Raw genomic sequence first — 24,011 nt, 5'->3', positions numbered from 1 at the left:
CCCTTCCATGGGTTTTATTTAACCAGGCTGGGAATCATCAGGAGAGTGCTTCCCAACCTTGGTCTGATTTCCTGTGCTCTCCTCCTCGCTGCCCCAAATGTGAGCAAGGCCCCTGGTGTGAGGACGGATATAACAGTAGGGACATAAGTGTGTAAAGGGGCCGCTGGAGGCTGCCTTCCTTCTTTATGAGTTTTTGTCCCACCCTTCCTCTAGATGTTGGGCAGCTCCTAGCCCCAGCCTTGTGGCTTTTCGGTGCTGGCTGGGACCAGGCTGGTGATGATGAATCAGTCATGGAAACAGGTACTTACCATCCAAGGAAACAAGTTTTCAGACTGCCCCAGCCACCAGTATGCGCCTAGCACCTAGGGGTTTGATTTGTCTTTGACCCTGTAATGTGGATGATAGTCCTGGCTCTGAGGCCCCTGCGTGAATCTCTAGGCACCCCTTCTGATGGGACTGAATGAGCATCCCAGGGTGAAGAATCCTGCAGCTGTGATGTGTCTCACTCTGAAGTATTACCCAATACTCAAGCTTCCCTACAGGATCTTCATAAACAGAACAAATATCTCATTGATTTAGGATGGGCAGAATGTTATATGCTGGGCGGGGAAGGGAATTACGGAAGCAAATGAGGTTCATACAGCTTTTGAAGAAGCGGAAATAACTGGTAGGAACTCAAGTAGAAAGTATAAAGTAACATTTTGTAATATCTTTTGATCATTTAATTTGTTTAGTTTCTTCATCTTCAGCCAAATAACTGACAACTTCTGAAGTCTGATAGCTTGTCAAGTCCCAAACCAGTTACCATATTACAGAAGCAGTTACTGTGAGGTATTGTGGGACAGCAGCTGGTCATTCAGTATCTGCTCTCGCACTGTGTCAACCTCTGTAGGTCTGTGGGTGCATCACCCCAGTGCTTAATTTGTGCCAGGGCTGAGCCCTAGCACCTCTAGGTTTGGCAGTTCATAGCCATGGCACCTCTGGGCTTGCTGCATCAGTTATGAATGTAAAAAAAATGCTTGACCCCTGGCACCTCTTTCATTACAAATTAAGCACTGCCCTATCTCTAGACCAAGGCTGCCCTGCACATGTCCCCATTCATATCTCAGTCCTTTCCACAAACCCTTTTCCCACTTACCCCATACTCCCAGTGGGCTGGGCAGCTGTGTGGGTGGCATGGGGGAGATAGCTGAGGTGTAGGGAGGCCAAAAGAATCTCCATGCCCCAGGCTCTAGAGTAAGGTGTTCACTTTCCCCACCTCTGGTTTCACTCTGATTGACATGCTCTGACACACATTAGATTTGGGTGAACTATGGTTTTAAATTGAGGTGGGATATTCACATGAGCAATAGGCCCAAAGCATGGAACCAGAAAGAATGAAATCATGAGAAAAAAGAGTTGTTATGTTCAACTTGTAGTGACCGTTCAAAATACCATGTTATTTTATTTAAGGTTTGGGCTAAAGCAATAGAAATAAAACACAGTTTAATTGGGTAGCAGATACAGTAAATAATTGGCTATATAAGAAACTCATTCATCTGGCCTTAGCTAAGGTCCAATAATTGGTACTGACATCACTTGTTTGTTAATGCATATAAAAAGGTAAATTCTTAAAGGGTTCATTGCTAATATAGTAATAGGTGATACTGGCAGTAGAATGTCTGTGCCTAATCGGGTAAAGAATGTGAGCGAAGCCAAACAGCAAAAATTAAGATGTTTGTACACTAATGCGAGGAGCCTTGGTAACAAAATGGAGGAACTAGAGCTATTGGTGCAGGAAGTGAAACCAGATATTATAGGGATAACAGAAACATGGTGGAATAGTAGTCACGACTGGAGTACAGGTATTGAAGGGTATGTGCTGTTTAGGAAAGACAGAAATAAAGGCAAAGGTGGTGGAGTAGCATTGTATATCAATCAGAGCCGGCTCTACGATTTTTGCCGCCCCAAGCAAAAACATTTTTGTCCGCCCCCGCTTTTTTTTCGTGCCCCGCCCCTGGCTCTGCCCCAACTCCACCCCTTACCAACCCCTTCCCCAAATCCCCGGCCCCGCCTCCTCCCCCGGGCGTGCCACATTCCCCACCCCCCGTTGCTTCCTGCGGCTCCCCCCCAGCAACCCTCTGCCCTAGCTCACCTCCACTCCACCTGCTCCCCTGAACACGCTGCTGCTCCGCTTCTCCCCCCTCCCTCTCAGGCGAGGGAGCGGCAGTGAGTTCAGGGGAGCAGGCGGAGTGGAGGTGAGCAAGGGAGGGGGGGGAGCTCAGGAAGTAACGGGGGGGTAGAGGAACCGCTCCCCACCCCAGCTCACCTCCGCTCCACGACCACCGCCTCCCCCAAGCGTGCCACCGCTCAGCTTCTCCTCCCTCCCTCCAAGGCTTGCCGCGCGAAACAGGCAGGGGAGGTGAGGAGCGGCGGTGGTGTGCTCAGGGGAGCAGGCGGAGGTGGAGCGGAGGCGAGCTGGGGCGGCGGGGGCACATTTCTAGGGGCCCCTAGAAATGTGCTACCCCAAGCACCTGCTTGTTTTGCTGGTGCCTAGAGCTGGCCCTGACATCAATGATGAGGTAGACTGTAAAGAAATAAGAAGTGATGGAATGGGTAAGACAGAGTCTGTCTGGGCAAAAATCACATTGGAGAAGAAAGCTACTAGAGCCTCCCCTGAGATAGTGCTTGGGGTGTGTTATAGACTGCCGGGATCCGATCTGGAAAAGGATAGAGACCTCTTTAATGTTTTCAATGAAGTAAATACTAATGGGAAATGTGTGATCATGGGAGACTTTAACTTCCCAGATATAGACTGGAGGACAAATGCTAGTAATAATAATAGGGCTCAGATTTTCCTAGATGCTATAGCTGATGGATTCCTTCACCAAGTAGTTGCTGAACCAACAAGAGGGGATGCCATTTTAGATTTGGTTTTGGTGAGCAGCGAGGAACTCATAGAAGAAATGGTTATAGGGTACAACCTTGGTTCGAGCGATCATGAGCTAATTCAGTTCAAACTAAATGGAAGGATAAACAAAAATAGATCTGTGACTAGGGTTTTTTATTTCAAAAGGGCTAATTTTAAAAAAATTAAGGAAATTAGTTAGTGAAGTGGATTGGACTGAAGAACTTGTGTATCTAAAGGCAGAGGAGGCCTGGAATTACTTCAAGTCAAAGTTGCAGAAACTATCAGAAGCCTGCATCCCAAGAAAGGGGAAAAAACTCATAGGCAGGAGTTGTAGACCAAGCCGGATGAGCAAGCATCTCAGAGAGGTGATTAAGAAAAAGCAGAAAGCCTACAAGGAGTGGAAGATGGGAGAGATCAGCAAGGAAAGCTACCTTATCGAGGTCAGAACATGTAGTGATAAAGTGAGAGAGGCCAAAAGCCATGTAGAGTTGGACCTTGCAAAGGGAATTAAAACCAATAGTAAAAGGTTCTATAGCTATATAAATAGGAAGAAAACAAAGAAAGAAGAAGTGGGACCGCTAAACACTGAGGATGGAGTGGAAGTTAAGGATAATTTAGGCATGGCTCAATATCTAAACAAATACTTTGCCTCAGTCTTTAATGAGGCTAATGAGCAGCTTAGGGATAATGGTAGGGTGACAAATGGGAATAAGGATATGGAGGTAGGTATTACCACATCCGAGGTAGAAGCCAAACTTGAACAGCTTAAAGGGACTAAATTGGGGGGCCAAGATAATCTTCATCCAAGAATATTAAGGGAAATGGCATGTGAAATTGCAAGCCCATTAGCAAGAATTTTTAATGAATCTGAGTTACTACAGAGAATTCTTTCCTGCGTGTCTGGTTGGTGAGTCTTGCCCACCTGCTCAGGGTTTAGCTGATCGCCATATTTAGGGTCGGGAAGGAATTTTCCTCCAGGGCAGGTTGGCAGAGGCCCTGGGGATTTTTCGCCTTCCTCTGCAGCGAGGGGCACGAGTCTCTTGCTGGAGGATTCTCTGCACCTTGAAGTCTTTAAACCATGAGTTGAGGACTTGAATAGCTCAGACATAGGTCAGGGGTTTGTTACAGGAGTGGGTGGGTGAGATTCTGTGGCCTGCGTTGTGCAGGAGGTCAGACTAGACTATCATAATAGTCCCTTCTGACCTTCAAGTCTATGAGTAACTCCTCACTTAAAGTCGTCCCGGTTAATGTTGTTTCGTTGTTATGTTGCTGATCAATTAGGGAACATGCTCGTTTAAAGTTGTGCAATGTTCCCTTATAACGTTGTTTGGCAGCTGCCTGCTTTGTCCACCGCTTGCAGGAGGAGCAGCCCATTGCAGCTAGCTGGTGGGGGCTTGGAACCAGGGTGGACCGGCGGTAGGGTGACCAGATGTCCCGGTTTTATAGGGACAGTCCTGATATTTGGGGTTTTGTCTTATATAGGCGCCAATTACCCCCCACTCCCTGTCCCGATTTTTCACACTTGCTGTCCGGTCATCCTAACCAGCAGCCCCCCATCAGCTCCCCGTTCCCCTAAGTTCCCTGTGCGGCAGCCGCCCAGAAAGCTATCAATTGCCGGCAGTACAGCTGACCCTCCCCCTACTGCCATGTGCTGCTCCTGCCCTCTGCCTTGGAGCTGCTCCCTGGAGCCTCCTGCTTGCTGTGCAGGCAGGAAGGAAGGGGAGTTAATGTCAGGGTGTCCCCCTCCCCCCTGCTCCTGCAACCTGCTTACCCCATTTTCCATAGAGCAGGGGGGACACATGACAGGGCTCAGGATGGAGGGAGCTTCCTGGCAGCAGCTGCCATCTCAGCTTGCTGATTAACTTTAAAAGGCAGTGTACTTAAAGGAGCAATGTGCATCTCTCTCTCACACACAGGGTGTGTGTCTCTGTCTCTGTCTGCCATACTGTCTGCCCTCCTTCCATTCGTGCTGCCCTGTAGAGTGTGAGGCCACATTAACAACAATGGGTTAACCCTTGTGGGCTCAGCTGATTGCTAGTTCATCATTTAGCAGTAAGGCATTCCCTGGGAAATATCCCACCCTCTGACTTCACCACCTCGACCAAGCTTCACAATCATCATCGCTGTGTACCAGTATTAAATTGTTTGTTTAAAACTTATACTGTGTGTGTGTGTATATATATATATATATATAATATAGTCTTTTGTCTGGTGAAAAAAAATTCCCTGGAACCTAACCCCCCCCATTTACATTAATTCTTATGGGGAAATTGGATTCGCTTAGCATCGTTTCACTTAAAGTCACATTTTTCAGGAACATAACTACAACGTTAAGCGAGGAGTTACTGTACCTGCCTGACCCAGTTAGAGTCAACTAATATGGGTCTAAACACCCCTGAGTTTAGCCTGTTTCTAAGTGTCTTATAAGTTCAGATGCTTATAAGTATTTTGTTACTGTTTGGATGAAGAGAATTGCTTGTTATTTAGGCTTTTTTAGGGATGTTTAGAGCAATTGTATAAATATCATTCAGACTTTGGATTTAATAAAGGAATTTATGGTTAAATGAGTGCCATGGTAATACCCTGCACAAACAATAATTCCAACAGCTGGTCTGTCAGACCATGGCTCCTTTTTTGCCTTCCTTTGTAGCATGGGGCACGGGTCACTTGCTGGAGGATTCTCTGCTCCTTGAAGTCTTTGAACCATGATTTGAGGACTTCAGTAGCTCAGACATAGGTGAGAGGTTTTTCGCAGGAGTGGGTGGGTGAGATTCTGTGGCCTGCGTTGTGCAGGAGGTCAGACTAGATGATCATAATGGTCCCTTTTGACCTTAATATCTATGAATCTCTCTTGCAAACCACAGGAGTTCTTCCAGAGGGAGAAGCTGTGGCACTTTTAGCTGCAAAGTCTCTCCCTCCTTTTCTGGTTTCCCCTTTTTATGGTGGAAGGAGACAGGGCTGGGGGAGACTTATAGATGAAGGCGTGACAGGATGGAATACATCTGGGCCAAATAGTGAGATCCATTTTATATTGTAACCTCCATTTTGGATTAGGACACCCATTTGTGTTACATGCTGAACTCGTGTCTGAGGCCTTGTCTACACTACAGAGTTTTGTTGCTAAAAGTCAGCTTTTGTTCACAAAATATTGGAGGTGTACACACTATAATACTACTTCTGCCAACAAAATGAAGCCACCTCGACGAGGAACATAGAACTTTTTGCGGCAAAGTTAGATAGATAAAGTGTCAGTGTACACAGTGTGCTTGGTTATGTCGCTTTAAATGGCCTCCAGGAGATGCTTCTGTTCATTGTTTCTTGTGCTTCTGCAGATGTGGCCTTTAGGGGAACCCCCTACACGTGGGCGGATCACCTCTGCCAGATAAGGAAGTGACTGAGCAGGAGCTGTTTCGAGAGGTGCTCCGATCCTCAGATGCCGAAAAACAAGAACACAGGGCATGGAGAAAGACTGTAAATGAACATTAGAAACATTATAAAATAGACAGGCAGGACAGGAAGGAGAGTCAGGAGTGAATTTTAATGGGTCAGGAGCGGATGATAAAAGTGATGGAGAAGTAAACGGAGATGTTGAAGTCCCTAATCGCACTGCCGGCAGAATGCGTGCACCCCTCGTCCTGCAGCCGATACAGAACTGCTTGCCATGCTCTCTCCAAACTCCTCCCACACACATTCCTTGCATCTTCCTGGCCCGTCTAAGTACCCTGTTCACTCCACCCCTTCAAACAGCTTCCAAAATTATAACTGGAGTTACACACAGCTATGAGAGCCTACATCAGGACACTGCCCTTCACTATTATCTCCCTTTCCACCACTTGTTACTTGGTTGGTGAACTCTAATTATAGAACTCACAATCAGTTTGGGGTTTGTGCCCTGTTTCTTAACAGTCTGCCCTGAGGTTGATATTCTAGCTTGTGAGTCACTCCAGACAGTGGGTCCTACTTCACTTCAATTTCATTTATCACTACCTATCATCTCATTCGCAATGGAGCTGTCAATGCTAGCCTTTGATCACCTCATGATGCCAGCCTCCACTGCCCACTTGCTAAATTTTAAAACAAATACCTTTGTGCTTTCTCCCATGCTACCCTATGTGCATGGAAGGCTGTGACAATGGTCGCTGGAAGGGCTGTACTGAGAATGCTCAGTCAGGGAAAACTGCAAAGAGTAGGGAAGACGATCCCCAAATCTGGTGGTTTATTCTTATAATTAGGTTCACCAAGCCAGTAACAAAACAGCTTCAGCAAAACAAAACTACCTTACTAATTACCAAGAAGCCAAAGTACAATTCCCTTTAAGCAATCCAGCCTTTGGCTCCTACCCAGACAGCCAAGTCTATATAGTGAGGGTTATTTAAAACCTTATTCGTCATATATAAAGTTCTACCAATCCCAAGAGACCGAATGCATTACCACCAGGTCAATGAATATTTCAGATCTTACCCAAATACACACTTACAGCCAATTCTCATGAATTTAGTCTAAAATTTATTAAAAAAGAAAAGAGTTACTATGTTTAAAGATGATACATACAGATATGAGTAAAGTTCTTAGGTCAGTTTCAGTAGCAGAGATAGTGAAACTGCTAATTTGTGAAAGTCCTTCCAGAATCAGTTCAATAGGTTATAGTCCAATAAGCAGTCCATGTGCAGAGTTTGTTCAAATTCTTCCATGAGAAATTGCAGGGCTAATCCAGAGTCGACCTGGAGATCTCAATCCTGCAGTTTGAACTTCCCATGACAAAGTTTAAGCAGATCTGAGATAGTAAGGATCAATTCCTAAAGTCCCTTTATAGCCAAAGCTCAGCTGATTAGCCTCTTGTCAGCAAATGATCACAGCAGGCATTCCTTGGATGAAGAATAGGTAATGTACATTGTTGCTTTGAAGTAAATCTCTATTTCCTAGGCATACACCGATAACTAGGTACACTGATAAACTATAAGGCAATTAACCACTCAAACGGTTCCTAGATAGTTTACTACAAACTTCAAAGAGAAATAAACACAATGATTTTATTACATAACAAGTTTCATCTAAATGTTAATATCCCCTTTATATCTCTGAATCAATAGACTATAGTGATGAAAAATTACAGATAGGAACAGAAGTTTAGCATCTATAAGCTAATTAGATTACATTGTTAAACTTCTAACAAGATATAGGTAAACACAGTGTGACAAAGTTCCTCCTCTACCTTGGTGGGTCTTGCGCTTATTGGCGGATTTGCTCGCCTTGGAGCTTCACGGCAGCCCTCAGCTTGGCCATTTTTCTGAACCCACAGTCCAGGTCGACTCCTCCTGTGTCTGACCAGGAGTTGGGAGGTTTGGGGGGACCGGGCCCGCCCTCTACTCTGGGTTCCAGGGCCCTGTGGAATGCAGCTGTCTAGAGTGCCTCCTGGAACAGCTGTGCGACAACTACAACTCCCTGGGCTACTTCTCCATGGTCTTCTCCCAACACCTTCTTTATCCTCCCCATAGGACCTTCCTCCTCAGTCCTCCAACAGTATGAGTTCTCACTCTCAGCTCCTAGCGCCTCTTCCTCCCAGCTCCTTACACGCGCACCACAAACTGAAGTGAGCTCCTTTTTAAACCGAGGTGCCCTGATTAGCCTGCCTTAATTGATTCTAGCAGCTTCTTGATTTGCTGCAGGTGTTCTAATCAGCCTGTCTGTCTTAATTGTCTCCAGAAGGTTCCTGATTGTTCTGGAACCTTCCCTGTTACCTTACCCAGGGAAAAGGGACCTACTTAACCTGGGGCTAATATATCTGCCTTCTATTACTCTCCTGTAGCCATCTGGCCCGACCCTGTCACAACAGACAAATACAATTAGTATCTACTTCTGATTGTCTAACAATACAGTCTTACATTTCAAGAACTCTAGTCTATTTAACATGGATTTGCTAACTATCTTCAAGGAATGGCCCTGTTTACCAGTTCAATATTTTTCTAATATGTCCTTAAAAGGTTGCTTTTAGTTCTATCAGCCTGCTAGTTACTTAACCCTCGCTGGCTCAGTGTCACAGGGGCATTCTCCCTAAACATCCACAAAGCTACTTCATTATCTTTCAAATCCCTGGTCAAAACTTCTCTTTTCCAAGATGCCTACAAAAAAACTTGACAAAGGTTAGGCTGCTGGTATACAGATACTACTGCATATCATGGTAACCAATATTCTCGTCATTTCCTTGTGCTTCACCATCTGTCGGCTCTTGTCTTACACAAATTGAAAGTTCTTTGGGGCAGGGACTGTCTTTTTGTTCTGTCTTTGTACAGCACCTAGCACAATGGGGTCCTGGTAGCATGAAAAAATAAGTGAACCTATGCAATATTGACTTTTTCTCTTAGCTGGGGGGGCAGCATGGTCCTGTGATTAGAGTAGCAGAGTCAGGAGTCCTGGATTTATTCTTTGTTCTTCCACACATAGGTGCCGACGCTGGGGCTGGAGCACCCATGGGAAAAAAATGATGGGTGCTGAGTACCCACTGGCAGCCCCCCTATCAGCTCCTCCCTATCCCCCCCAAGCAGCTCCCACCCACCAGCGGGCCCCATGGATCAGCGCCTCCCCCTCCTTCCGCACACCTCCCACCCACCATTAACAGCTGTTTTGCGGCATGCAGGAGGCTGGGAGGGTGTGGGGGAGGAGTGAGGATGCGACACACTTGGGGGAGGGAGCAGAACTCGGTGGGAAGAGGTGGGGCGGGGGTGGAAAAAGACGGGTCGGGGTTGGAGCAGGGGTGGGAACAGGCAGGGCAGGTGGGGCCTAGGGAAAAGAGGTTGAGCAGGGCAGGAAGAGGCAGGGTCGGGGTGGGGCCTAGGGGGAAGGGGTGGAGTGGGAGCAGGCCTAGGGCAGAGCCAGGGGGTTGAACGCCTGTGCTTCCACATGGTATGCAAGTCATGGTATGCAAGTCATTTAACCTCTGTGTGCTTCATTTTCCCCATCTGTACAATGGAAAAATTATGTTCTCCCACCCTCGTAAAGTGTTTTGAGATCTATGAACAAGTGCTGTATAAATGCTCAGGGAGAGTAATATTTGTGCCAGCACTGAACAAAGCAACAAATGTGTGCAGGGATGAGAGGGAATTATGCTGTCAGCTGGAGTTCTCCCATTCATTGAGACCTCAATCAAAGCAGGATCAACCACCCAGGCTGGCCAACAGACACCTAATTGCTATGATTTGTTTTACCTTCTAAAATATTTGTTTCCATATTTTAAATTATTTTAGAGCTAACAGAATTATTTATTTTTACTGCTTAATACACGATTATCCTTTTAAAGTGTCACTGTTAACATTTCTGCTACAACCCCCACTCAGAAATGTCAGTTTACTCAGAAGGCAGGGCACTGTTCCCTCAGGCTATTAGCCAGCTTAATCAGCAACTTCCTTCTATCTCACATTCCCTCAGGGCGTTCTGTGTGTCAGAGGCTTACATTAGCTCAGCTGATCCAGAGCAGAAAACAGGGAAACATTGATCCTCTACCGTACCACTAACCACTCAGCCCTTAGCCGATTTTGATAAATCCTCGAGCATTTCGTTCCCTCAGCCCTCCCGCATCTTCCATTTTAGCCACAGCAAACATTTCAGAATTGGTATGAGAGAGAGTCAAAAGCCGCTGGCCCTAGCCATGAAATGTAGGGTTACTAGAATTAATTGATGGAACCAGGTAAACCCCTGAGGTTCTTAAGCAGAGAATACTTTAGTGTAGTCACACACAAACGATTATACAGAAGTTGCTTGGGTTGACAAGCATTCTCTTTGGGTTTCTGCAGAGGGCCTGGAGATCTGGATTAGATTTTGGAGGGGAAAATCTAATCAGTATCCCTAGTTCACGCAGCATAATCACAGATGCCCTCTCTTACCTCAGATAGGCTCTGTGCCTACCACATCAAAACACAATCTGCATTTCAAAAAGTAAACAATGCCCTTCAGGCTAATTATGTTCCCCTACAGGGAATCAGCAACTTTGTCAGTGACTGTCATGGATAACTGGATATTGGAAGAGAGCCACTATCATTTTCCTAGACTAAGAACCGTGGCAAATAGGCTTTTTGCCTTCTGCTCTAGTAACTAAGATTTTTCATGGAATATTAAGAAAATCTTCAAAACAAGGGTTTTATTTATCTTTAGAGATAATCCAAGTTATGATCCATAATTCTGACACACATTGCCAGAGTCTCATGTTCCACTGTTTCATGTGATTAGGACTTATAAGAGACACTTGTTCTGCCAGGGTCTTCCATCTCCAGCAGTTCTGACAAACCTGCCTCTGCAGCTCAGAATACTTCAGATGAGGTAAGAAATTCTCCCATTTCTACAATTAAACTTTCCGGTAGGGTTGTTCCCCTGATATTGGGAGGGATTCTCCTACTATGGCCCCCCATACCTTACTGCAGTAATGTACAAGTGCTGTAAAAACTCATTAGCCAGCCATGGGGGAACTCCTCCAGCACAGGCATTGTAGGCTGCAAGCACCAGCCTAGCAAGCATGGCTGGGGCCATCTCTGAGGCTGGAGGGGGTAAGGACATAAGACAGTGAACTGGAGAGTGTGGGACAGCTCTGGGTTGTGTGGAGCACAACCCTGTCATAACGATAGGGGTAGCCTAAATTCCTCCTTACCTGTAAGGGGTTAAGAAGCTCAAGTAACCTAGTTGGCACCTGACCAAAGGAACCAATGGGAACAAAAAGAAAAGGAGTACTTGTGGCACCTTAGAGACTAACAAATTTGGGGACAAAATGGGTACAAAAGATACTTTCAAATCTGGTGGGCGAGAGAGGTTTTGTTTTGGGTTCTTTGTTTCTGTGGCCATTCGCTCTTGGGACTAAGAGGGACCAGACATCAATCCATGTTCTCCAGATCTTTCAAAATAAGTCTCTCATATTTCAAACTTGTAAGTAACAGCCAGGCAAGGCATATTAGTTTATCTTTGTTTTCTCAACTTGTGAATTTTCCCTTTGCTAGAGGGAGGTTTATCCCTGTTTTGCTGTAACTTTGAAACAAAGGCTGGGGGGGTTCCTCTGTGCTCTTTGAATTTTCTGCTACTCTGTAAGGTTAACTACCAGCCTAAGTTTACAGAGGTGATTCTTTTACCTTTTTCTCTTTAAATAAAATCCTTCTTTTTAAGAACCTGACTGATTTTTCCATTGTTCTAAGACCCAGGGGTTTGGGTCTGTAGTCCCTTTGTAACCAATTGGTGAGGATATATGCTCAAGCCTTCCCCAGGAAAGGGGGTGTAGGCTTGGGGAAATATTTTGGGGGAATAGGACTCCAAGTGGTCCTTTCCCTGATGGTTTGTTAAATCACTTGGTGGTGGCAGTGATCCCAAGGCAAGAAAGGAATCTGTGCCTTGGGGAAGTTTTAACCTAAACTGGTAAGAATAAGCTTAGGGGGCATTTCATACGGGTCCCTACATCTGTACCCCAGAGTTCAGAGTGGAGAAAGAACCCTGACAAACCCTGTAAGTCCCGCTATAACTTACAGCAGCTCCTTGGGCTACTTGTGACACCAAGCACTATTTTGGCCCCAGACTGGCTCAGAAATGGGAGTGTGCAAAGATGGCTTTAGGCCACGTTTGGCCTCCTGGAGACAAAGCACACAATATCTCACCCTTTTTTTCCTGGTCTCTCAGAATCATACCTAAAGCTTTTGTTGAAATGAAAATTCAGGCTAGTCTTCGAACTTACTAAACCTGAAAAGTGCCGGTCACCAGAGTATCTAGGCACAAGATGGTCAGGCTGCCCTGACAAAAAAAGACTCTTATCTCTTTACAACCAGTAGTTGCAACTAGTTCAGTCCTGATCAGGGCTGGATTATGACATGCTGAGGTATGTCGTGTCAAGAGGCCCCATACCATAAAAAAAGAATATAAACACAAAAGCTTTATATTTGCATATATAAAAAGGCAAAGTTGTAAAAATAGAATAATAATCTTAATTTTCAGCAGCCCTCTCTGTAATGATGACATCACGACAGAAATAAATTTTAGACAAATTCTTTGAACTAATTGTATATGTAAGTAAAGTAGAAGTAAAGAATAAAATATAAAAAATAAAAAATAAAAAAATACAGTAAATAATACAATTTACCAGGAGAATTCTCAGGAAAGTTTTCTTCTCTGTTGGGGCATCTAAATTGTGGAATTCCTAGCCTGAATACACAGTGACACTCTTAGAGGAGATAGGATGGCAATAGAGGATACAGGATGCAGATAACCCACAATCTTAAAGTTCAACTATTTGTTATATTGATATGAATTATACCCAGGTGATAAGCAAACCATCAAAAAATTTTATGCGGGTTGTATTTTTCCAAAAAATTGATTTTTGTTTTTAGAGGTTATGCTGAATTACCTAATATTGGTACTAAAATTAGTAGCAGAAAGTTTTTATTGAAACCAGTAAAAAATTTAATTGTGTATTATAAATATTGAGGTTTATATATCTATACAACATATATCTATATCTATATGCCAAAAAAACAGTTACTCACCTTCTCCTAACTGTTGTTCTTTGAGATGTGTTGTTCATGTCCATTCCAATCAGGTGTGTGCGCATCACGTGCACAGTTGTCGGAAAGTTTTCCCTTAGCAGTTTCCATCGGGTCGGCTGTGGAGCCCCCTGGAGTGGTGCTTTCATGGTGCTCAATATATGACCGTGCCGACCCATGAGGTTAGCAAATACTGATCGGCCAGACGCTTCCGGGTGGAAGACTGAGACAGCAGCGAGATGTACTTTGATGGATGACGCTGCCAGTCCTTGTTGTTTCAGGGACAGAAGGTGCTCTAGAATGAGTGGTATAGACGCCTGTAGTGGAGGCGTACGCTGCTTGGCACACCAGCAAGTGAACCTTTTCCACTGAGCTAGATATGTGGCCCTAGTAGATGGTTTCCTACTGCCAAGCAGGACCTCCTTTACTGGTTCTGAGCACAGAAGCTCCATGGGGTTTAACCATGAAGCTTCCAGGCCATGAGATGGAGGGACTGGAGGTCCAGGTGGTGAAGGCGATGGTGGTCCTGAGTGATTAGATCGGAAAGCAGTGGTAACTTGATCAGAGTGTCCACTAACAGTTCCAGGAGCGCGGCTTACCAGTGTTGTCGGGGCCAAGTGGGGGCCACCAGAATTACCTCCTCTCTGTCCCTGCGGACCTTGAGAAGTACCTTGTGCATGAGAGGGATCGGGGGAAAGGGCCTCTCTAGGGAAGCAGAAATGCGTCCATGATTGAGCCTGGATTGTGATTCTGGAAGAAGCAGAACATTGGACACTTCCTGGTGGCGAACAGATCGACCTGGGGAAACCCCCACCCTTGGAAAATGGCGTGTAAGACATTCAAATGGATGGACCACTCGTGATTTCGGAACAATCTGCTGAGGTGGTCTGCTAGTTCGTTCTGCACTCCTGAGAGATAGGACACCTCCAGGTGAATGGAGTGGGCTATGCAGAACTCCCATAGCTGGAGGGCTTCTCGACATAGCAGGGAGGAATGGGCTCCACCCTGCTTGTTGATGTAAAACATGACAGTGGTGTTGTCCATCATCACTGCCACACACTGAGCTTGTAGCCAGGCCTGAAAGGTTTGGCATGCTAACCATACTGGCCTGAGCTCCTTGATGTTAATATGAAGGGGAAACTCCTCAAGTGACCATAGTGTTTGGAGGTCTCCCAAATGCGTGCCCCATCCCAGAGCTGACACATCTGTTACAAGGGACAAGGAGGGCTGGGGGCTGTTGAATGGAACTCCCTCACAGACTGCCCGAGGGTCGAGCCTCCATTGGAGGGACTCGAGTACTTGCCCTGGCACCGTGACCACTATGTCCAGGCTGTCGCGTCCCAGGCAGTAGGCTGAAGTGAGTCACGCCTGGAGTCTGCCATGTGGCCGAGGAGACTCAGATATCCCCTTACTGTGGTGGTCAGGAATCACCTGAGGCCTTGAATTATGTCTGTCATCGCCTGGAATTGGGTGTCTGGCAAAAACACTCTTGCCCATACCAAGTCCAGTAAAGCCCCGATGACCTCTATTCTTTGGATCGGTGATAAGGTTGACTTGTTCAGGTTGAGGAGGAGACCCAGTCTATCGAAAGTGGATCTGACTAATCGGACTTGAGATTCCACCTGCTTCCTGGTGCAGCCCCTGAGAAGCCAGTCATCAAGGTATGGGTATACCTGCACCTGCCTCCTTCGGAGGACGGCTGCTACAACCGACATGCACTTGTTAACACTCGGGAGACTGTTGACAGGCCGAAGGGGAGAACCATGAACTGATAATATTTTTGGTTGACCACAAACCGGAGAAATCGTCTGTGTGCTGATCAAATGGCTATGTGAAAATATGCATCTTTCATGTCGAGGGCGGCGTACCAGCCCCTTGAATCCAGAGAAGGGATAATTGTACTTAGGGAGAACACGTGGAACTTCGACTTTATCGTGAATTTGTTGAGTCCTCACAGGTCTAGAATGAGTCTGAGACCCCCCCCCGCCCCCCTCCCCGGCTTTGGGGATTAGGAAATAACGGGATAGAATTCCTAGCCTCTTAGCTCCTGAGGAATCTCCTCCACTGCCCCAGCTGCAAGGAGCGCCTACACCTCCTGAATAAGAAGTTGCTTGTAAGAAGGGTGCCTGAAGAGGGACAGGGAAGGGAGGTGGGAGGGAGGGAAGGAGCAGAATTGGAGAGAATATCCCATTTCTACCATGCGGAGAACCCAGCGATCCGATGTTATTTGGGACCAAGCACGGTAGAAGTGGGATAGGCGATTCATAAAATAGGGGGAAGGAACTGGTGTCATGGAGGGTGCACCATCCTCGGGCGTCCATTCAAAAGGCCTTTTTAGAGCCCAATGAAGGTTTGGTTGGGCCTTGGCCCTGCTCAGAAAGGGGACTGGAAGGTTTGCGCCTGCTGTTCCTGCTCCTATGCCTATAAAAATTCTGCCTTGGCCGAGGAGGATAGGGGCAGTATTGTTGTGGTTGGGGCTTGAAATATTGTCATTGGGTTGCTATATGCTCAACGACTTCATAGTCGCCCAGGAGTCTTTGAGACTGTGCAGCTTGGAGTCTCTTTGCTCTGAAAATTACCCTGCACCTTTGAATGGTAGGTCCTGCAGGGTTTGCTGTAGCTCTGGGGACAACCCAGATGCCTGTAGCCAGGAGCGCATCCTCATGGCTACTCCTAAGGAAAGGGTGTGGGTGGCCGAGTCCGCCAAGTCCAATGAAGCCTGGAGGGAGGTTCGTGCCACTGCCTTCCCTTCATCAATGATAGTTAAGAACTCGGCTCTGGAGTCTGGTGGAATCAGCTCCTTAAACTTCAACATGGAGGCCCACAAGTTGAAGTTGTACCTGCTGAGGATAGCTTGCTGGTTAGCTAGCCTCAGCTGCAGGCCCCCAGTTGCATAGATTTTCCTGCCAAAAAGGTCCATCCTTTTTGACTCCTTGGATTTAGGGGCTGGCCCTTGCTGCCCCATCTCTCTTTCTCATTCACCACCGATACTACGAGGGAGCATGGTTGCAGGTGAAAGAACAGGTACTCGTATCGCTTGGAGGGAACAAAGTACTTGCGCTCTACCCCACTGGCAGAGGGTGGGATTGAGGCAGGGGTCTGCCACAGAGTCCTAATATTGCTCTGGATAGTTTTATTAGTAGCAGAGCTACCCTGGATGGTCCCTCTGGCACAAGGATGTCGACCATGGGGTCTTCGGGTTTGACCATCTCCTCTGTTTGTAACACCATGTTATGGGCAATCCTTCGTAGAAGGTTCTGGTGGGCACTGTGGTCAATTTGGGGAAGGTCTGAGGTTGAAGCTCCCAACACTGCTTCACCCAGGGATGAAGGTAAGGAGGCCAGAGGTGGTACGGGGTCCTCCTGACCCTCCAGCTTCCTGACATCCTCCTGTTCAGCATCTGTGGCCTCTGTGGCGACCATAGCCAAGGTGATAGTAGCCTGGCCTTGCAATGCATCGTGCCTCAGAGTTGCCTTGGCAGCGACCTGGGCTGTCTGTGAGGCTTGCGCCAAGGTTGCCTCAGAACCACCGGGCGTAGGCTGGTTCTTGGCTGTCTGGGGTTGTCGGTGCTCCAAGGTCACCAAAAGGGAGCCCCTGGAAAAGGAGCCCTTGTCCTGATGATAATCCCAGGGGGTCCAAAAGGGCCACTGTGCCAGAGGCTGCCCCTGGGGTTGCTATGCAGTTGGTGCCTCCCTCCGTCGCTTGTCGGATCTATGCCTGCTGCGACAGGAATAGTACAAGTCAACGTCTGAGTCTGAAGACACAGATCTCAACTGAGATGACCACGGTGGCACCGCATGGTACTGTGCCGAGTTTATGATGCACAGGGGACCGGTGTCGAGATACCCAGGCTGGGGACTGGTGTCTCAAAAGGCTGGGGAGGAGTTTGCACTTGGGTGATGGCAGCATCTACCCATCCAAGGTCAGAGAGAAGCTGTGACCTTGGGAGTTTAATACCAGCCTGGAGTGGCCAGTATTAATTTTTAGAATCCTTGTGGGCCCCCACCTTCTGCACTTAAAGTGACAGAGTGGGAAATCAACCTTGACAGCGCTGGTCGTGGCAGCACCAGAGGCTTATCTCTGATCACTGGGGGCTGAGGAGCAGTCATTGCTATTAAGTCTCTGGTTGCTTCAAAAGTGTCTGGGGTGGAAGATAAGGCCAACTTCTCCACCTGGCACTGCCCATCCTGGGAGCTGCTACGTGCTGGACTCAACGGTCTCCCTGTGGGAACCGAAGTCAACGGCACTGACTCTTGCTGCCTGGACACCGAGGGCTCCTTCATGGGATGCCCCAGTACTGCGCCTGCAGGTCCCACTGTTTTCTGCACCAAGGAGTGCCCCCTGTCAGCTCTTCTATGCTGCTTGTACGGCACCGGCCAATGCGAGCAGTGCTGGATAGTCTGTGCATCCTGCGGTGCCGGAGAGCGCTCGTGCCGAGGGTCTCTTAGACTAGAGTCCTTCCTTGGCACCGTGTCACATACCAATGCCACGGCACTCCGTATGGACGTGCTGGATGCGGGGTCCTGGCAGTCCACAGCAGACTGGGGACGAAGGGCGGATTCCATGAGCAACTGTTTCAATCAGAAATCTTGCTCCTTTTTAGTTCTGGGGTGGAAAGTCCTGCAGATCTTGCACCTTTCTGTCTGGTGCACCTCCCCCAGACACTTCAGACACAAGTCATGGGGGTTGCTCGTTGGCATAGGCTTGCTGCAGGTTCTGCAGGGTTTAAAGTCTTGGGCTCGTGGCATGGCCCGGAGCCCAAGTGAGGGCAGGTTGGGATAGGGAAACCCTGCTCCCAAACCTCACTATATACACTATATATACACTAACAACTAAGACTAACTACAACTAAACTAGGCTAAGCTAACTATATGAAAGGACACTAAGGGAAGGACTTGCTAAGCAAGCGGCTGCAGTTCCAATGACCATCACTGGCAGTAAGAAGGAACTGAGGCGGGCCCAGGTTGGCAGGGTCATATATTGAGCGCCATCAAGGCACTACTCCAGGGGACTCCACAGCTGACCTGACAGGAGCTGCTAAGGGAAAACTTTCTGATGACAGTGTACGCGGCGTTCACACACTTGATTGGAACTGACGTGAACAAGCACTCGAAGAAGAACCTGTGTTATTTTACCAGGATATTTCTGTGGAAGTTAGTGCTATTTCATATGTGTTCACACAGGAAAACAAGAGAGGATATATAATTTTTTTTACACCATGAATAAGGAAAATTATCCTTCTTTTCATATGAATAAATGAAAAAAACATTTGATAGATTTTGCTTGGGAAATACAAAGTTTATCCAGATAATATATGAAATATATTTACAAAGGTTTATTCTGATTGAATTGTTACTACGAAAAAATAAATTGTTGGAATTTTTGTTTTGCCATACTATAAAAATGCTACAATGCATTATGCATATGATATGTGATTTATAAGTCTGTATAAGAATTTTTACACAGCATACTACCTGTAATAAAATATTATCTTGGGCACTCCAAACCCATCAAGCGGAAAATCCCAGTCTTTTTTCTAGGCAGACATCTCTTTTCGCGTTTGCGTCTCTATCCTCTCTCTCCCCCAGGACCATGAATTAATCTCGAGTAAACACCTCAAATACACAGAGTGACAACAAGCTATATGCATGAAAGAGAAAGAATTTACCAGAGAAAAGACTGGTAATCTCTTGACAGGCATTGAGAAAGTGAGAAAAACTAACCTATATTCAAGCAAATATAATGAATATTGTCGACTTTAATAGCCTATAAATCTTATATGCACATAGTTTGCAATAACTTTGTCAGGGTTCCCTCCCCACTGTGAACTCTAGGGTACAGATATGGGGATCCACATGAAAGACCCCTTAAGCTTATTTCTACCAGCTTAGGTTAAAACTTCCCCAAGGCACAAATCTCTATTTGTCCTTGGACTGAGGTATGCTGCCACCACCAAGTGATTTGACAAAGAGTCAGGGAAAGGACCACTTGGAGTTCCTATTCCCACAAAATATCCCCCCAGGCCTACATCGCCTTTCCTGGGGAGGCTTGAAAAATAAACAAGGTGAGCACAAACCAGACCCGTGGGTTTGTAGGACACTAAAAACCCAATCAGATTCTTAAAAAACAGGTTATTATAAAGAAAAAAAAAGTAAAAGAAGCACCTCTGTTAAATCAGGATGGAAGGTAATTTTACAGGACAATCAGATTCAAAACACAGAGGATTTCCCTCTAGGCAAAACTTAAAAGTTACAAAAAAACAGGGATAAACCTCCCTCTAGCAAAGGGAAAATTCACAAGCTAAAACAATAGATTAATGTATTTCCTTGCTTTACTTACAATTTTTGTAATCTAGATGCTTAGTTCAAATAGGGCTTTGGGAGATGTATTTTCCCTGTCCTGATTCCTCGCTGACCCGGAGAGAACCAACAAAGAGAACAAAGCAAAAACGTTTCCCCACAGATTTGAAAGTATCTTCTCCCCTTATTGGTCCTTTTGGTCAGGTGCCAACCAGGTTACCTGAGTTTCTTAACCCTTTACAGGTAAGGAGGGATTTTATGATACCCTTAGCTGTATGTTTATGAAAAACTTGCTCACCAAGTACTCAGAATAGTTGGATATACAGTAACTCCTCATTTAACGTTGTAGTTGTGTTCCTGAAAAATGCGACTTTAAGTGAAATGATGTTAAGCGAATCCAATTTCCCCACAAGAATGAATATAAATGTGGGCGTACAGTACAGTACTATAGTTGGGAGGTGCCCCTGCCTTACCCCACACAGGCACAGCCAACTGGCACTGGAGAGAATGAGGCAGGCAAGGAGGCTGAAGGTGCTGTAGGCTAGGAGAAGCACCTTGCGCAGCAGCAGCAGCAGCAGCTTCCGCTACTCTGCAAGCACCAGGGGCGGGAGGCTCAACCCTTGGCCCACCCACTCCACCCCTTCCCCGAAGCACCCCCCCTTTACTCCGCACACCGTGTCCTCGCTTCTCCCCCCTCCCTCCCCTGCCTCCTGCCCGTAGCAATCAGCTGGTTTGTGGCATTTGGGAGGCAGGGGAGGGAGGGGGAGCCTGCATGCCCAGTCCTCGCTCCTCCCCACTCCCTCCTGAACACTGCAAGCCAGCTAATTGTCGCGAGCAGATGGTGGGGGGTGAAGGGGGAAGGCGCTGATCCGTCAGGTCTGCCGGAAGGCGGGAGGCACTGTGGGGGGTCGTAGGGGAGCTGATAGGGGGGCTGCCATCTGTGGACAAAGCAGACAGCCAAACGATGTTATAGTGAAGCATTGCACAACTTTAAATGGAGCATGTTCTGTAATTGAGCAGGGATGGAAGATCGAAACAACATTAAGTGAGAAGACATTAAGTGTGGAGTTACTGTATATGTATATCTTTCTTCACTTCTCTCAAAACCCTCTATTTATCCTTTCATCAGCACTTTCTGATATTTACCATGAAGGTTCCCAAAGCTGACGGAGGGAAGCCAACACAAATTTATCCTCCTCAAGATCCACTTGACCCAAGTCCATAAGACGATCACCTTCAACCTCAATCATGTGAAGCATGGATAGCACATGAAGCAGAAAGCAGTGTACGCCCTAAAATACACAATTGTACATATGTACAGATCAAAAGAAGAAAGAACACACTAACATATGAGTATGAGCTTGGCAGGATGGCTTCATGGCAGTGCCGTCTCCGACCTCACATTTTTCCCAATTTTATCGGCAATGAGATTGTTTATTTATTTATTTAAATAAGTTATGAAGGCACGGTCAGAATTTTACCAGTACCAGCTGGCCAACAAAACGCTGCTGTAGGAGATTGATAACAGACTTACTCGTAGAAATACTAATTTTACAAGTGCAATTATTGTTTTTTTCTCAGCCCTGCTCCCACCTGTCAATAATGAACAATTAGTGAAGGGTAAGGGTAGGGTAAGGGTATTTGTGTAGCCAGATGGTTATATTTTTGACATATTTGAATGAAAATGTCTCCATTTAGAAATAATCTTCTTTTCCCCATATCTCCTTTATTTATCAACCGATTTTGATGAAATATGAAATGGAGTCAGTTTCCTCTTTTGTAGAGGCCTCTCATAGTGTGAGGCCCTAAGATGTAGCTTAGTTAACTTGTGCCTTAATCAGGCACTGTTCCTGATGAAGCCAGCATAAATCTTTTTGACAGGATCTGTTGACAAGAAGGCACTAGCCAGGCCTTCCCAGCTGAGGTTGCAACCACTCCACCTTAACAAGTGTATAAAGGGGATGTGGACTTACTGGAATCAGGGGATATTCCTGACAATGACCCTGTGTTCTCTCAAATATTTTTTTATGTTTGTGTGTAAGCATCAGTGGGCTCATCAGAATTAAGCCCTGTGACATTCCCGGGTGCAATACAGATGAGTGAGGGGGCTGCATCACCCCTGCCCGGCAACCTCAGATGCCCACAATGCCTTGCTACTGTAGTTCTCACCTGGGTAACTCACAAATAGCCTGTCAGTGTACAGGTCACACACAGAGTGTCTGTGTATGGTCACAGTGCTGGTTCAGCAACTCTGATCCCAGCAGCCTGTCAGCAAACACCAGCCACACTCCGACTTCAACCAGCCTGGATCATTACTTGCAGGGTGACCCCAACATACTCCCAGTCTTGAATCTTCCTCCCCCAGAAATGTGTGTTCTGTACTGTGCAACCCTCTCCTGGACAGTTCAGATACTTCAGGTTCATTGTCACTGTAGGAGAACAATATATAGCAACTTACCACCTTAAATGGAGTTAACCACAGTTCACAACACTAGATTAGTTTTGATTAAAGAGTGAAACAAGTTTATTTAACTACTAAGAGATAGATTTTAAATGAGTACAAGCAACAGGGCACTAAAGTCAGAAATGAAAAATAAAGGTAAAACACTTTCTAAACTTAAACTAGAGTTGGTTCAAGGTGAACTTCTTACCACAGGTTTTCAGTGGTCTTGCTGACCAAATTTCAGGTCAGGAACTGCTCAGAAGATCCAGTGGTCTGTTTCTTTTGTCTTCTAAGGTGAAAAAAGAGAGATGGACAAGGAGAGATAACATGGGGTGTTTTTGCCCCTCACTTTTATAGTTCAGTCACCCTTTGAAATTCCTGAGAGTGACTCCTAGATAAAGTTCTTTCTGGCTGAGAGCAAGGAGACATGGAGTCTGGTGGGGAAGAGGTGCCAGGCTATTCCTTCTCCCCATGTTTGCTGAAATGCAGATTTTGTCTTCTTCCATCCATGTCTTCTCACTGTCTGAGGCCTCTGTATACAGCTTATATGCAAATTGAGGTAAACACACATCCTTTTGTTTAAGACAGACCAGTTCTACCTAATCTGGGATACATGAGTTTGAACATGTGCCTTTAACATCATACAAGGGGGATTTCATAACTTTACACATGTTGTTGCTACACACAAATCACCATATTAGTGACCAGTAATTTAGTTTTCCAATGATACCTTACAATGCATATTTTGTACAAGATTATTACAATAGCGCATAGGGTGTGAATACAGGGCCCCCCAACCTGAACCAGCATAATCCCCTTCATTGTCCAGGAAGAAAAAAGCTTTAGGATATTGTTGTTATCCCAGTCGGTCAAATTCCTCATTAACATCACACAAATGGCTCCTGATAAAAAGGGCATGGGTACACCTTCAGTGTGGAAAACCCAACAGGAGATAGGGATGTCCTAGAAAACTCTGCATATATCTTCTTGTGGAGTTTCTGCAGATCATGCAGGTTTAATGGGGGGATTGCAGTCCAGTGGCATTGAATTGGGGGTGGGGGATGAGGCTGTCCAGCACCACTCACTCATATTCTTATTTTCATAAGAAAATTTGACAGTTGTATGAACCTCTGTAGAAATCCCCTCTCCACTAGTCTCTGCTGCCATCCTACCTTGGACTCTCCATCCATGTCTGGCTTATGCTATACCCCCACAAAGGGTATTGACAGTGCTGATTAGAAACCCACAGGAATAATATTGCATTAACTCCTGCAGATACAGGCTACTGTCCTGGATCTGCAATCACCTAAACTTCTGGAGCTTCTTCCATGCAGGCCTTCCACAAGCTTGGTAATGAGACAAAGGGGCAGCTGCTGCTTGGTCTCAGCTCCTTTCCCTTTGACAGATTTGGGGCAATTAACTTATAGGCAGGGCCCGCTGTGTAGTCTGTGATTCCATGGCTGTGGGATTTGTTGCAGAAATGTGCTCCAGAGTCTCAGCTTTCATTTTAAAACAGTATGTTAGCAGCCCTTATGGTTACAGAAAAAAACTTCAAGTATACGAACCAAGCATAAATCAGTGCAGTGTCCATTTGCCTACATCTGATCAGAACAAGAACCAATAGCTCTGAGAGGAGTGACCTGCCCCACTTATCTCACTTACAGCCCGATAGACTCCACAATTTGGTGGCTGGATAACTTGAAATTTTCCCAAGATGCCATGGAATTCAGCATCCCTGCCACAGTATTTACCATTTTGCTGAAGCCAATGTTTTGTTTTCTCTGTCACCCTGAGTTAATTGGGGGAGTTAATTGGATTATAGCATATGCTCCTTGCATTGTTCCTTGGAGCCAGGCAGCAGGGGAGTGAGAAGTGGA

At 46.1% G+C, this 24,011-nt stretch overlaps 1 long non-coding RNA gene across 1 annotated transcript; it reads left to right on the top strand.

Moving 5' to 3' along the window:
* Positions 1–64: 64 nt before the first annotated feature.
* On the top strand, positions 65–21,277 carry LOC122464417. Its single transcript, XR_006288411.1, has 4 exons — positions 65–300; positions 439–667; positions 11,139–11,200; positions 20,821–21,277. It is a non-coding gene; the product is annotated as an uncharacterized LOC122464417 (long non-coding RNA).
* The last annotated feature ends 2,734 nt before the right edge of the window (positions 21,278–24,011 follow it).

Source organism: Chelonia mydas, chromosome 2 (genome assembly GCF_015237465.2).
Source record: "Chelonia mydas isolate rCheMyd1 chromosome 2, rCheMyd1.pri.v2, whole genome shotgun sequence".
Taxonomy (NCBI): domain Eukaryota; kingdom Metazoa; phylum Chordata; order Testudines; family Cheloniidae; genus Chelonia; species Chelonia mydas.
Note: the sequence above shows the minus strand (reverse complement) of the source record. Positions and strands in the feature narration are given on the sequence as shown.